Genomic DNA, 16,477 nt, shown 5'->3' with positions numbered 1-16,477 from the left:
ACACAGAGAACGGCAGCACAAATAAAATTTGTTTGACCCACAGAAGAGTGTCACTGAGATGTTGAAAGAACTGAACTGGCAGACACTCGAAGATAGATGGAAACCGTGCTGAAAAAGTGTACTGACAAAGTTTCAGGTTTTAAATGATGAGTCTAGGAATATACTAGGACTCACTACATATCACTTCCGTATAGATCATAAAGATACGAGGCATTTAAACAATCATTTTTCCTGTGCTCCTTATGTGAATGGAACGAGAAAAAGCCCTGGTAAGTGTTATAGTGGGATGTATCCTCTGCCATGCACTTCACAGTGGTTCACAGAGTACGGATACAGATGTTGGCATAGAAAGTCACTGCTGCTCTCTCACAGGGTACTCACAATCAGCTGTTGACACACCCCTTTCTGTTCCTGTGACACCTAACGGTGAATGCTCTGCAGAACAACACTTGCTCTGTTTTATACTCTTGGAGGATTAATTTACCTTAAGAATCTGTTGAGTAACACCATCTCCTAGTGAACACTTTTTTGAGGTCCTTTCATCATGGGAAAATATTATGTCGAGATGTTGTCGAGAATGTGGTTTATGTGGTTTGATAGTATGTATTTTTGCAAGTTGCCAACAGCAACCCACGACCCTTGCCCTGAGGTCTCTGACGTCAGCAGTGTGCTTTGCTCATTCTTTGAACACTGCTGACATCAGAGACCGCAGGTGGGGGGGGGGGGGGGGGGGGGTGCTGTTGGCAAGTGATCAGTCCAGGCTATCCAAACAAAAATTAGCATAAAAGGATGGCAATACAAGGCAGATGTAGTGCTACTAACACGGAGTAAGTTGCTCTCCATCTTTTCTGACAAGTAATCTATATGTTATTTAAAAGCACTAGCATATATTTATTAATATGATTAACTTATTGTCCCCATCTGTAGCATAGCGGTAGCATCTCCGACTATCACACAGGGGGCCCGGGTTCGATTCCCGGCAGGGGACTGGGTGTTGTGTGTCCATCATCATTTCCATCATCATCAAGCTGCGAGTCACCGAAGTGGCGTCAACTGAAAAGGACTTGAAATACGGCGGCCGAACTCCCCCGCATGTAGCCTCCCGGCCAACAATGCCATACGCTCATTTCCATTTCATTAACTTATTTTTATATTTTACTTTTAGAAAATATCAGACAACCTGTCTTCTGAAGCTGTAGAAACTTTGGACATCAATTCTAGTGAATCACTTCCCTCCATATCAGATGCACATGCAATGTTAGAATGGAATTCAGATGAATCTTATGATATTACTACATATTCAGATGAAGAATCAAATAGAAATATTTCTGATACACAAATAAAACAACGTTTGAAATGTATTTCCTTTCAATGCACAAAAGACATAAGAAGTCTAAATCAACTGAATTACAGAACTACATCTCGACCCGATATATTTTGTTTTGAATTAACATGGACTAAATGTATTTATAATTCACACATTCGTCAAGTTATTGGACAAATAACTTATGATATACAGGGTGTTACAAAAAGGTATGGCCAAACTTTCAGGAAACATTCCTCACACACAAATAAAGGAAAGATGTTATGTGGACATGTGTCCGGAAACGCTTAATTTCCATGTTACAGCTCATTTTAGTTTGTTCTTCCACCTACACTCAATGGAGCATGTTATCATGATTTCATACGGGATACTCTACCTGCACTGCTACAACATGTGCCTTTACAAGTTCGACGCAACATGTGGTTCATGCACGATGGAGCTCCTGCACATTTCAGTCGAAGTGTTCGTACGCTTCTCAACAACAGATTCGGTGACCGATGGATTGGTAGAGGCGGACCAATTCCATGGCCTCCACGCTCTCCTGACCTCAGCCCTCTTGACTTTCATTTATGGGGGCATTTGAAAGCTCTTGTCTATGCAACCTTTGAACATTTCCTGTAACAAAGTGTTTGAAGTCATGCTGGTACGTTCTGTTGCCATGTGTTTCCATTCCATGATTAATGTGATTTGAAGAGAAGTAATAAAATGAGCTCTAACATGGAAAGTAAGCGTTTCCGGACACATGTCCACATAACATATTTTCTTTCTTTGTGTGTGAGGAATGTTTCCTGAAAGTTTGGCCCTGCCTTTTTGTAACACCCTGTATATGTTAATGATAATAGTTTTCAATGATTTTTTGACTGGAAATTAAAGGAATTTAGAAGATATGATCATTTTATGTGGTATTTGGCTATGATACCTGAATTACCATTTTAGCATTCACAAATGAATTTACCTCTGTAGTATTATTTGGCACAGGATTAATGCCTACACTAAAAATAGGTATTTGAGGTGCTTGATGTGTTTCATTCAATTCATCTGCTTCCTGTCCTTTTTCAATACACTGATCATACACAAATGTTATATTATTAGATATTGATTTTAATTTTTCCACTTTCTTCTTGTATTTGCATAACCAGTAGGGCTTACATTTTTCGTTATAGTCAATAAAGCAGGCCTATTCATTGAACCTAACATGTATGTATCATCTGCCAAACCTACACTATGAGCACGGCAAACTGTTTTAATTATATCTATTTGTTTATAAATAAACTAGAAGCAGTCTTGATTGGTTAACTTTTTTAATGGTGACCAGTTTCAATCTTTATATCAGATCATCTTCGGACCATGAATGTCTGCCAGAAGCGCTGGCACATGCCAATCAAGAGGAGTTTGTGGCTGGTGGTGTATGCCACAAACATGAGGACTGCCATGCATTATCACCTCTGGCAGTCATTAATGGTCCAAAGATGATCTGATATAAAGAGAAATACCATACAATTACTTTGAGAGTCATCAACTGAACTTGATGATGATGAGGTCCGATGAGCGTAGGGGATGATGCGGGAGACCCGCACTGCTGTACTAGGCAAGGTCCTTGTGGAGGTTGTTTGCATTGCCGTCCTCCGACGGAACTTATTAATCAACCATTGTGTTTATGGGCTACTCGACTTCTGTACTAGTGTAGTGTCCTAAACATAATAAGTAACTTTAATGTAAAATCTAATTACAGTGTGTAATTTTTAACATAAAAACATACTATTGTACACATTCATAAGTGAAGTTTTTACAGGTTTTAACATGTACATATCATTGGCTCATGAATAAATATGTGAAATAATTGAATGTATTGCAACTGTATGTCTAAATACAGGAACCAAAATTAAATAAAATCTTACATGTAATAGCGATTGCGAATTCTCCTTTGAACGTTTTCTGCAAACATGAAAACAATTACTGGTTCTTTCTCAGATTATGACTGAACATCTGTAAAGTGAGGAAATAAGCAAAGGTTGAGTTTCAATACCTAAAGAGGGATACAACATAGTTTGCATTTCTACTTTCATTAATTTGGATTTGTCACTACTGTGAACTGAATATGAGGATACACATTGTATGACTGCACCAAGCACTGTGCTGTGAAAGTTAAACACGCCATTGTAATTCTAAAATTTTTGTATGAACTGTACGATTATAGTGTACAAGAATCATCAAACTATAGCACATAAATCACAATTTTAATTGAGAACATGCACCCTTCACTGAGTTTGTGCACTGTAATATGTGTGAAGTGCAGTACATGTTTGTATGTTCAGTTGACACGACTATGAACAAATGTGATGTATGCAATACATTTAACACACAAAAATTATGCAACATCCAACGCGTTGGATGTACAGAATACAGATTGTATCATCTGTAATTTCCACGGACAACTGTGCAACTATCATACTGACTCAAGGCAATGCTGATCAATGAAAATTTCACTTATGTCATCAGTTGCAGAAAACTTCTGGAAAGGTAAGTGTTGAACCGAATATTATACCAGTGAAAATGTTGTACTTCAAGGAAAAAAGCTCACTGTTAATTATTGTGTTGGTTTAGAACTGATGTATTATATGATACTTCAAGGTAAGAGTTCACCAAGCCTGGAGTAAAAAAAAAAACAAAAAAACAGGCTTAGTTGCAGGTAAAGGTTCAAAGAATTACCAAATTTAAACTGTTACATACTAATTTCATTGAAATGATTGAAGATATAGTATTTTGTCCTAGAGTGTGTGCTTCTATTAGTGTAAGATCATCAAAGTAGTGCCCAACAAACACTAAAAACGTTTGGAATTTATAGGCAAGCAGTTGAATACTTTCATAAAATCCTCAAGAGTATTGGCATCGTGTCATAATAACCTGATTAAGAAAAGTCTTGCTTGAGAGCTAATGAGCTGTTTTTACACTACAAAAGACCTTTCACAGAGCAATTAGTGTTCCTTGTATGGGATGTACTTCAAAGTTACATAAGAATTAGGAACTTTTTCTGTAACTGATTTGACAAGCACGTAAGTTGTCCAGTTTAACTTGTACAAAAAATGAACAAAACTTAAGTTTTTAAGGTTAAAAAATATCCCTTGCAGTATATAAATGGATAGAAAATGTGAACAGCAATTTGAACTCCTCCTTTTAATGAAAGGAGCCATTTTAATCACCTGTATAGAATAAATAAATCAGACCAGAGAAAAATGAAATTAACTTTCCTTTATTGTCTTTTGACTTGGGTCAATAGTATGTTTATGTCAAAACAGTATAGAAAAGTCTGCATAAAAATTTAGTTACAGAATTACATCCTTTCATACTGGACAAACTGGCTAAGGTTCCAATTCTATCATCCCAACATTCATCTCAAGTAATTTAGAAAAAATCTAAGTTCGATTTGAAATCCTCCTAAATTTAAGTCCAAAGCCCAGAACATGTATGACATGCATAATATCACATGCAGAATGAATTAAATTCCCAACTACAATAAATTACATTCACAACTACACTGAACACTCAGCAGCCACGCACACAATTTGCACTCAACATCATCAACAAAACATCATTTTCAGTCTCACCTCACGACAGAACTGGGTATGAAATACATCTGAAACAATCAAGACAAAAAATAGCAGAAATACTCTTGTGTATAGACAGGAGGCTTGCTACCTGGATATACTCAGCAAATATTGTAAGGACTAAGAATTAGCATGGACCAACATATTTACTTGATGTGTGTAAACATTCTTGAGTAGAAACACTGGTAAAACCTACGTACAAGCCCAAAAGCAATTGCAACAGCAAGACACGATACTGAACTGTAGATTAATGCATTTATTACATCAGGCTATTGATAGTGGTGTGCTGACCACATGCCCCTCCATATCTGCATCCCATAACGTCTGTAGGCTGAAGATGACATGGTCGCCGGTCAGTACCGTTGGGCCTTCATGGCTTGTTTGGATGGGATTGGTTGGTTGGTTGGTTGTTATTGTACAGATCAGAGTGTCACAATACAGTAACTTTAAAAAGTAAAACAAAAATTATAAGTGTTTCACTCTATCTGTATAATCGTTCAGATATCTTCTCACAGCAAGAAAAAAAGGTATTGGAAGTAGGCTATCTGTGCTAGTCTATCCATTTTACAGAAGAGGCACTATTTCTCCCCCTACAGAAAGTTACTAAGTTTGTTTCAGTCTTGACTAACACTGAAGAGTACACTGGTTATAAAATGACACACACATTTTATTGTTCTTTACAACAAATCTACATGGGCAAATTCAAAGAGTATTTCAGATACTGAAGCTTTAGAAGGGAATGGATACTGTGTAGTACAAAATTACCAATAGTTGGGGAAGAAAAGTCTTATCCATTCAGTCACTATACATATGCACAAACTTAATAATAATCTTTGGAGATAAATAACTTAAAGAGAATAATTTCAGTCATACAGTACAAGGCACAAAGACAATTTCATGATTCCCATACATGGGGTGCACAAAAACAAATATATTCTAAGACTTCTTCTTGGTTTCTGCTTGGCTTCCTATGTGGGACAGTAAAGTCCTTGTTTGCTGATTGGCTGAAAAACACAATGACTATGATGTATCTGTCAGCCAGTCAGGAAGAGAGGGCTTTATTGTACACAGATGCCACTGCTGTTCTGTTGCTGGCTCATCTTGTCCAGCATCAGGCACTGAATCCACACACCCACTTTCAATGACGCAGATCGCCTAATACATCATCATTGTGACATCAGTGATTCACCAACAAGAGCTATGCAAGCAGTTTAACTGTTCATTATCTATAATACCAAAGTGGCATCATGTACAAGTTTATTTGGGATGGCTCATCATCACCTGGATGTAATTACACGGAAGATAGCTACACAGTAGCTGAAGTCCAGATTAAAAATTTACAACAGACGCTGCCCTGCCTCCTATCTTGATTTATCCTAACTGCTCTCTTCTGAAGCCTGAATATCCTATCCATGTTGACTGTGGGAGCGCAATCCCAAATTTAGATCCTATATTGTAACTGTGAGTGGATTAAACTACAATATTATGAAAAGGATAGATTGCTACTCATCATATAGAGATCTTAAGTTGTGGACAGTCGCAACAAGAAGACTGCTATGTGAGCTTTCCATGTAGAAGCCTTCTTCTAAACTACACAATGTACACACATTCACGCAACCACAACTCTCTCTCTCTCTCTCTCTCTCTCTCTCTCTCTCTCTCTCTCTCTCACACACACACACACACACACACACACACACACACATTGTCTCCGACCACTGAGGCCCTACTATGAGTAAATGTGCATGCAGGGAGAAGCAGTCTGTCGTGGGTGTGTGGTAGGAATAACGTGGGGAGGGGGCAGGGTAGCAGGATAGGGATGGGGGATGCTAAAGTGCCACTTGTGGGATCATACAGGGACATGGTGGGGAGAGGGTAGGAGGAGAAAAGTTGAGAAAAGGAAAAAGGAGATTGTGTAGCACAAGAGAGGGAGCAGGGAAGGGGATAGGTGAGTGAAGAATAGGGACTAACAAAGGTTGAGGCCAGGGGAATGTAGGATATACTGCAGAGAGAGTTCCCACCTGTGTTCAGAAAAACTGGTGCTGTTACCAAGGATCCAGGTGGTGCAGGCTGTGAAGCAACCACTCAAGTGGAGAACGTTGTGTTGAGCAGTGTGCTCAGCAACTGGTTGGTCCAGCTATCTGTTGGTCCCAGTTTGGCAGTGAGCATTCATGTGGACACACGATTTATCAAATCAGAGAAAGATTGTTTTGAATGAGGACAGGCCTACTGTCCTCAAAAATGATAAAAGAGCATGTATCCTCCCTTACAGGAGTGCTAGTTTTGCAAGATTCAAGGAGAGCTTCTGTGAAGTGTGGAAGGTAGGAGATGAGGTACTGGCAGAAGTAAAGCTGTGAGGATGGAGCAAGAGTTGTGCTTGGGTAGCTCAGACGGTAGAGCACCTGCCCTCGAAAGGCAAAGGTCCCGAGTTTGAGTCTCAGTCTGGTACACAGTTTTAATCTGCCAGGAGGTTTCATATCAGTGCACACTCTGTTGCATAGTGAAAATCTCTTTCTGGACACAGTTTATTGGTTGTCATGTCCACATAAAATGCAGCACAGTGATTGCACTTTAGCTTGTGTATCACGTGGCTGGTTTCACAGGTAGCCCTGCTTTTGATAGGATAGGTGATGCTTATGAGCAGATTGGGGTAGGAGGTGGTGGTCATGGTGATGGTGGCAGCCATGAGGCAAGGGGTTGGGAGCAGGGGTGGAGTAGGGATGGGCACAGATACTGCATAGGTTCGATGGGCAGTGGAATACCACTATGGTAAGGGTGGGAAGGACAGGATATTCCTCATTTCAGGGCATGACAAGAGGTAGCTGAAACCTTGGCAGAGAATGTGATTCAGTTGTTGCTCCAGCCCTGGTTGGTACTGAGTCACGAGGGGAATGCTCCTTTGTGGCTGAACGATGGGACCCTGGAAGGTGATGGGTAACTGGAGATAAGACACAGGATATCTGTTTCTATATAAGGTTGGGAGAGTAATTACAGTCTGTGAAGGTCTAGCAGTGAGACCCTTGGTATGACCAATTGGTATATTTGAAGGACGGAGGAGTGCTCATCACCATAGACGCAACAGCCACGGGTGGCTAGGCATTATGGATGGGACTTCATGGTACGGAATGCGTGGCATCTGGCAAAAGTGGGATATTGCTGAATGTAGGTAGGTTTGATGTGAATGAAGGTACTGATGTAGCCATCCTTGAGATGGAGGTCACCTTCAAGATAGGTGGCTTTTTGGGTTAAGCAGGACCAGCTGAACTGGGAAGAAGGTCCTCCTCAACCCAACAAGTCACCTTCCTCAATGTTGACATCCACATCAAAAATGGCTACATCAGCATCTCCATTCATATCAAACCTACAAAAGCAAGAGCAACACCTCCAATTTGACAGCTGCCACCTTCTCCACATCACCTGGCCGCTCATGGCCATCCCATCCGTAGTGATGAGCAGTCCCCCTCCAAATACACCAAGCACCTCACGGAGGCCTTCACAGACCGAAATTATCCTCCCAACCTTGTACAGAAACAGGTCTCCTGTGCCTTATCTCTCCAGTCACCCACCACCTTCCATAGTCCCTCTGTCTGGCCACAAAGGAGTATTACCCTCGTGACTCAGTACCCCCAGGACTGGAGCAACTGAACTGCATTCTTTGTCAGGGTTTTGACTACCTCTCATCATGCCCTAAACTGAGGAATATCATGTCTACTATCCATCTCACCCTCCCCACAGTGGTATTCCACCACTCACCAAATCTACGCAATATCCTCGTCCATCCCTACTCCACCCCCTACACCAACCCCTTGCCTCATGGGTCATTTCCCTGTAAAAGACCTAGATGCAAGACTTGTCCCATACATCCTTCTGCCACCATCTACTCCAGTCTAGTCACAAGCATCACCTATCCCACCAAAGGCAGGGCTTCCTGTGAAACCAGTTATGTGATCTACAAACTAAGCTATAATCTCTGTGCTGTATTCTACATGGGCATGACAACCAACAAGCTGTCTGAAACTTCCTGGCAAATTAAAACTGTGTGCCGGACTGAGACTCAAACTCGGGACCTTTGCCTTTCGTGGGCAAGTGCTCTACGCAGAAGAGCTCCTGTAGAGTTTGGAAGGTAGGAGGCGAGGTACTGGCAGAAGTAAAGCAGTGAGGATAGGGCGTGAGTCGTGCTCGGGTAGCTCAGTTGGTAGAGCACTTGGCTGCGAAAGGCAAAGACCCCGATTTCAAGTCTCGGTCCGGCACACAATTTTAATCTGCCAGGAAGTTTCGTATCAGCATACACTTCGCTGCAGAGTGAAAATCTCATTCTGGAAACAAGCTGTCTGTCTGCATAAATGGTCACCAACAAACTGTTGCCAAGAAACAGATGGACCACCCCTTTGCTGAGCATGCCACCCACCACAACACTCTTCACCTAAGTGACAGCTTTACAGCCTGCATCATCTGGATCCTTCCCAGTAACAGCAGATTTCTGAACTGCACAGGTGGGAACTCTCACTGCAATATATCCCATGTTCCCGTAACCCCCCTGGCCTCAACATTTGTTAGTCCTTGTCCTTCATTCACCTATCCCATTCACTGCTCCCACTCCAGGGCTGCACAGCCTTCTATTCCACCAATGCACTCTCAGTCTCTTTTTTCCCCCCCCTTAAGGACTTTTGGCCAATCAAATTTAGCAGTCTTTTTGTTGTGCCCATCTGTGACTCAACGTCTCTTCTATATGGTGACTAGCAATCTATCCTTTACTTAATATTGTCATCATTCCAGCTTGGATTTTCCATTGTTTAAACCATACTAGAATTGCATAGGGACAGGAGGAGTTGTTATATTTGTGAGACTTTTTTGAGTCATCAGTCTTGTGACCGGTTTGATGTGGCCCACCATAAATCCCTCTCCTATTCCTACCTCTTCATCTCAAGAATACCAAACTGCATCCTCAATTATTTGTTGGATATATTCCACACACTGTCTTCCCCTAATTTTTTACTTCTACAGCTCTCTGTAGTACCATCGAGGACAACTTAATATTTACTTTGCATTAATTTAAATGTGTTAACCTAAAATAATTTTATCTTAGATAGCTGATATTCCCGGGATGTCATAACGCATGTCCTACCATTCTGTGCCTTACTCTTGTCAGTGTTTTCAGTGTGTTCCTTCTTCATTGATTCTGCAGGGAAACACCACATTCCTCACTTTATCAGCCAACCTAGTTTTCAAGGCCTGTTTTTGACACTGGTAGACTTCACTTGGCCAGGAATGTCTACTTTGTATGTGCTAGTCTGGTTTTTACATCCACCTTGCTTTATCCAACACTGATTATTTTGCTTCCAAGGTAGCAGAATTCCTTAACTCCACGATCATCAATCTTAATGTTAAGCTTCTCACTATTCTCTTTTCTGTTACTTCTCCTACTTTCATCTCATTACAGCCCGTTGAGGCTGGCTCTTTGCATCCTCTTATCTTTCCTAGAGCTTAACATTTAAGTAAGCAAATACTGCAGCTAAGCTTCTTATAGGTGTAACATACACTCTTCCCATGTAAGATGTTCATCAATCCCAATGCCTAAAAACCAGCTGTGGACAGTGGTTCAGTATTTGTGTGTACTTGAGATCGCGTATAATTTAACATGGGCTTCATCACAACAATCTTTCTTATTCAGCGTAAGTTTTTTCATGATTAGATATTCTGTGAGCAGTTCACAGTTCTCTTTGTTGTTTTGGAACATTAGTTATTCAGTATGGCCCAGCTAATAATTGATGTATCAGCATAGTTCACTATGCTTTGAATTTTCTCATTGTGTTACATTTTTAATATATACACGGAAGAAAAATGGGCCAAGAATACTTCCCTGAAGGACTCAACAAATGGGTGTCTCGTATGCTGACTCTTCCATTATTATGTTACCACCAAATGAAGTGGTCCAATAAAAATTAGGTTGGTTGCTTGAACATTTTTACACATTTTAATTTTTTATATGTGATTACTCTATGATTGAGAAGTTCAAAACAGTTTTTTTTAAAAAATTACCGGTCACCTTTACTGAAAGGTGGTCATTTTTGTTTGTAAGCACACGATGATGTTTCAGTTTAGAGAAGTGAGCAAAAATATGAATATCTCTGCACTGGTTAAAGTTACAACATTTCAATTGACATGAATGTTTTTAGAAAAGTGTCCTCTACAACACTGTCTATAACACAACACCTAAATTGAAAAATAATCAGTCAAAATGACCTCCAAAGTTTGGTACCCACATTTTCAAAAATTCACTTTTTAGGCCCAAAAATAACAAACAACGAGTGATTTATGAGAGTATTTTTTTCTTATAGTTAGCTATCATACATTACTAGCCTCATATAGAACAAGAACACTTACAAATGTTTCATTAACTTTTTATGAATTTTATTTTTATGAAAATTTGAAATTTGAAAATTTTCATTTCTTGTGAAGTTTAGGGTTAGTTATCTCAGGTGGGACTGAATATAAAAGTATGATTTTTGCACAGTTTGTACACCTATATGATAGCAACATACTGTAAAAATTTCAACATTGATATCTGACTCAAAAAAAAAGATATGAATTTTGAAAATGAGGAGATAAATCACATTACTCTACAACTGATCTTATGGCTGTTGCCTATTCATGTGTGATATTGGTGGGATATAATCAGTTACTATTGAAGTAAGGTACTGAATTATACACAAAAAGAGGAAACATCACTGAAATTAACATTTATATTACTTTGACATAAAATAAATATTTTCAATTAACATCCTTCGAGATGCGACTGTTCCTGAACCTGGTGGTGAATGTTAAGAACACTTACTTTTTCAGACAGCTTCTGTGATATAGAATAATACCTCCCAGTTGCTGTGGTAAGTTCAAGCACTGAAAGTTTCCTTAAAACATTTTTCACTGGTATCCAAACAGTGTCACTAGTAGATTTCTTGAATGATGTTCTTGGGCCACCTGGGTGGTAAAAATGCAGAAAAACATCATTGTTTTCCAAACTTATTCTCTCAACCTCTGAAAGCCACCACTGCCCATCATAAACACATGCCACTATGTCATTCAACATTAAAGACAGACGTAATTTTAATGACACAATGATCCTCATAAATTTTGGTTTCTGATCTTACATAGCTTCGAACTAAGTTTACTGCAATGCCAAGGAATTTGTGGAAGAGCCTTGTTCCTTTTACTGCTATACAGTTTTCAAATCTGGTTCTAAGTGTTGTTTTCATATGCAAAAGCACTTCTTTCTTGATTGGAGAATAGGTAATGCCTTTAATATTATCCTTGCAAAAGACATACATGTCCTGCACTGTGAGAATTTGGTCTGTGGTTGGTCTTTGTAGGCTGGCTTTACTTACTTCACATTTTGTTGTACCTCCTACTCCATCACATGCATTTTTAACAGGTCAAGATGCAAAAAAGTGCCATTCAGCCTCCAACCCAAAGTCTACTTTGTGGTTGCACAGATTTGAAAAATTGTTTTTGTTCTTATACTGACTACCACTTCCATCTGAAAAGTATATCAGCTTCTCAACCTTGGGAAAATTCTTTCCTGTAATTTATGACATACCTTTGAAACACATATACAGCCAAAGTGTTGTCCTCCAAGTAGTCTCTTAGAATGCAAATTGAAGAACTGCAAACTTCATCTTTCTCATTTTTAAAGTAGAGAATAAATGGATGCACTGTTGCCTGGTCACTGACCCAGTGGTACCCTCGTATTGCATCCTGAATCACAAATGTAAAATTTTCTGCAAAATCAGCTAGCAATATGCATTCAGTTTCATGAAGTTGTGCTTTTTTGTCCTTCAAAAACTTACTTTGGATTTTAGAAACATAGTGGTCACTTTTGAATTTTTGTTAAGTTATCAATGAAAAATTCCAAATACTCTTCCTGAAATTTAACCACGGTTATCATTTCTGCCCTGTCAGTTGTGACCCACTGTTTGGAGGTAATACTGTCTGGTATATCCTCATCATATTTGTGAAACAATTCAATATGGGTTTCCTTACCAGGGTATTTATTACACAAACTCATCATGCAATCATAACTGTTAGTGTCACAGACCATTAAATCTAGTAACTCTTTGTAGTTAAGATCACTGAGTTTTGCATCCACATTCATCAGTTTAACATTTTGATGATATAAACAAACACATACAGAGTGTGTCCCTGAGGATCCAGCCAAAATAGACCACTTTGGGCGGAGGTCACAAAATTTTGACCTTCCAATTTTGCATTCAGGATGAGAATTTTTGAAAGATACATAAAGTTCATTTAAATTTGACAACACTAGTTGTTTCTGCTTTGTTACTTTAACTCCATTTATAACAACTCTTTTGCTATCTTTCCAACCTGGGCACATTCTACTGTTTTCATCATCTTCAAAAATTGCTGGATCTTTTTAATTGTTTCTTCACTTAGACCTACTCCTTCTTCTTTCCTAAAACTGGAAGAATGCCTTGCTCTTTCACTAATTTTCAGGTTAGTTTAACCAAATGAAGAGAAATGTTAATTCATGAACTATTTTTTCTCTTGACCATGAGTCAGGGAGCAAACTTAAAATTTTAACTTTTTCCTCTTTAGATGTCACTGAACATTTAATTTTGAATTTCTCTATTAAGCTCAAATATTCAGTGTCAGATGATGCTGGTGGTAGGTTTTCCTCTTCTTTAGGAATATTATTGGTATCTGAATTATTAAAGCATGATTCCAAGTCTTTTCTAATTTTATATACGAAGACAGGAACTGTTCTCGAAAGCACAGTTACTGTTGATGACTGTGCAGCTTTTCCCTGAAATAAATGATGACTAACTGAAACCCTCAGTTGCCGACAGGTGTTGTTGATATACCTCGATGTGGCCATCTGAAAGTGTGTGCCCTGACCGGGACTCAACCTCGATGCCATGTAAGCAGGAGATCCCGGGTATGAGTCACGGTCGGGGCACACATTTTCAGCTGTCCACATCGAGGTATATCAACACCACATGTCAGCAGCTGAGGGTTTCAGTTAGTCATCATTTATTCCTGGGAAAAGCTGCACGGTCATGAACAGTAACTGTTCTTTTGAGAACAGCTACTGTCGTCGTGTATATAGTTAAAGGCTACCCAGCCATTGACCTTCGTCTGTGCGAATGCACACAGGTTGCCGTAACTCTTACGGGAATTGCCAAAGCGTGCGCGAGTAATGAGTGGGTGGGCAAATGTCTATAAGGTACAATACATATGTAGAACTGTGGACAGTTGGGAATGTGAGTCTCACGAGAAGCGTGCAAGGGATAAGTCCCTGCAGTCGCGCTATTCATCTGTGTCCTCGGTGGCTCAGATGGATTGTGTCTGCCATGTAAGCAGGAGATCCCGGGTTCGAGTCCCGGTCGGGGCACACACTTTCAGCTGTCCACATCGAGGTATATCAACAATACCTGTCGGCAGTTGAGGGTTTCGGTTAGTCATCATTTTTTCTAATTTTGTCTGAAATCTGTTGTACCTTATTTTCAATAGTTGTTTTTCTTGTTCTGTTACTTAATTTTATTATTTTTGAAGCAGGAAATACATCTAACTTCGAACAAGCAAAATCCAATATGCTAACAGCTTCCTCATTAAGAATATACATGTCATTAACAAGTTTACATGATTCTAGTTCTGGATTCACAACAAATATTTTTGAGTAACTATTTGGGCACAAGGAATTTCCAAGAATCACATTAAGTTTCACTTGGGAAGCTGTTTCACTCTCACATAACAAGGACAAATGTTCAAGTTTGATTTCCCTCAAACCTTTAGTAATAGGGTTTTTATGAACTTTTAAGTGGATCACAGCACTTTCTTCCAAAAATGTGGTTGTCAGAATATATTTTTTCACATGATACTCACACACTGATGTTATAGAAGAACTTAACAGAAATTTAAACAAAGTCTGTCTAACTTCAGCAAAGTCATTGATATTTTTCAAGTTTTTTGAAACTGAACCATAAACCGTTTTGTGACACACTTCACTTGCTGTCTGTCCAACAGAGCACTGTTCATCCAAGTTATTGCATTCCAGTTAATCTCTCAAAATTAATTACAAATTACACACAAAACTAAGAACATAACACATTCTACGCTTTTGATGAAGTATGTACATCTACTGTAACAGAGGTTTCAGAACAGACTGACTACAATATTTTAATACTCAGCCCCACCTGAGATAACTAACCCCAAACTTAACAAAAAATTAAAATTTTCAAATTTCAAAAATTCATAAAAATTAAGGAAATATTTTAACTGTTTTTGCTCTATATGAGGCTAGTAGTGTATGATATCTAGCTATAGCAAAAAATAGACTCTCATAAATCACTCCTTGTTTGTTATTTTTGGGCCTAAAAAGAGGATTTTTGAAAATTTGGATACCGAACTTTGGAGGTCATTTTGACAGGTTATTTTTTAATTTAGGGTATTTTGTGTAATAGACAATGTTGTAGAGGACACTTTTCTAAAAACAATCATGTCAACTGCAATGTTGTAACTTAACCCAGTACAAAGATATTCAAACTTTCGCTAATGTCTCCAGACTGAAAAACTGTCCCGTGCCTACAAATAAAAATGGCCACCATCCAGTAAAGATGGAATATAAATTATTTTAAAAAACTGTTTTGAACTTCTCAAAATAGGGCAATCACATATAAAAAAATTAAAATATTTAAAAATGGTAAAGCAACCATCACTGGACCACTTCATATAGATTGCCCCTTCATTTTTATAACATATTTTAACACATTATCTTCTATCTCAGAGATAAAAACTATTTTGTGCAACCCCCCTTCTACTGTAAGTTTCTAATTTGGATAAAAGAACTGCATAATTCACAGATTCAAAGGTCTTAGACAAATCTATGAAAGTTCCCATGGTTTTTATCCTTTATCTGGCCTGTTTGGTAATTCATGGAAAAAATGTTGCTACACCTGTTATTGTGGATAGTCCTTTCCAGAAACTTGTGCTGGATGATGTTTAGCAGGTTGTATTTATACAAGATATTCTATTTGGTCTAGAATTGCTCTTTCAGACATGCCAAGCCTTGAAGCCAATAAAATTGGCCTGTAGTTAATTATGTTAGTAGTGCATCCTTTTCATCCACTGGTCATATTTCAGTAATTTTTAAAAGGTCCCCTGTTTGCTGATGACAAGTACATTGATAAAGGGTCCAAATGCATCCATATCAGACTTCCAGCAGGGTAATGGAACAGCCTTACAACTGTCTCACAGCCAACAGCTACTCATATTACACCGTTTATAAAAACCAAAACTGACTTACAGGCATCAGAAACATATCAATGGGATTACAATAGATGACGGTCTGTGATTTAAGTTCCTGGGCATTCAGGAGGATAACAGTCAAAAAGCTCAGTTCTGCCTGTTTTGCACTCAGAGCTGTATCTCTCTCTCTCTCTCTCTCTCTCTCTCTCTCTCTCTCTCTCTCTCTCTCTCTCTCACACACACACACACACACACACACACACACACACACACACACACACACACACAC

The sequence above is a fragment of the Schistocerca serialis genome, chromosome 10 (assembly GCF_023864345.2).
Source record: "Schistocerca serialis cubense isolate TAMUIC-IGC-003099 chromosome 10, iqSchSeri2.2, whole genome shotgun sequence".
Lineage (NCBI taxonomy): Eukaryota > Metazoa > Arthropoda > Insecta > Orthoptera > Acrididae > Schistocerca > Schistocerca serialis.
Note: the sequence above shows the minus strand (reverse complement) of the source record.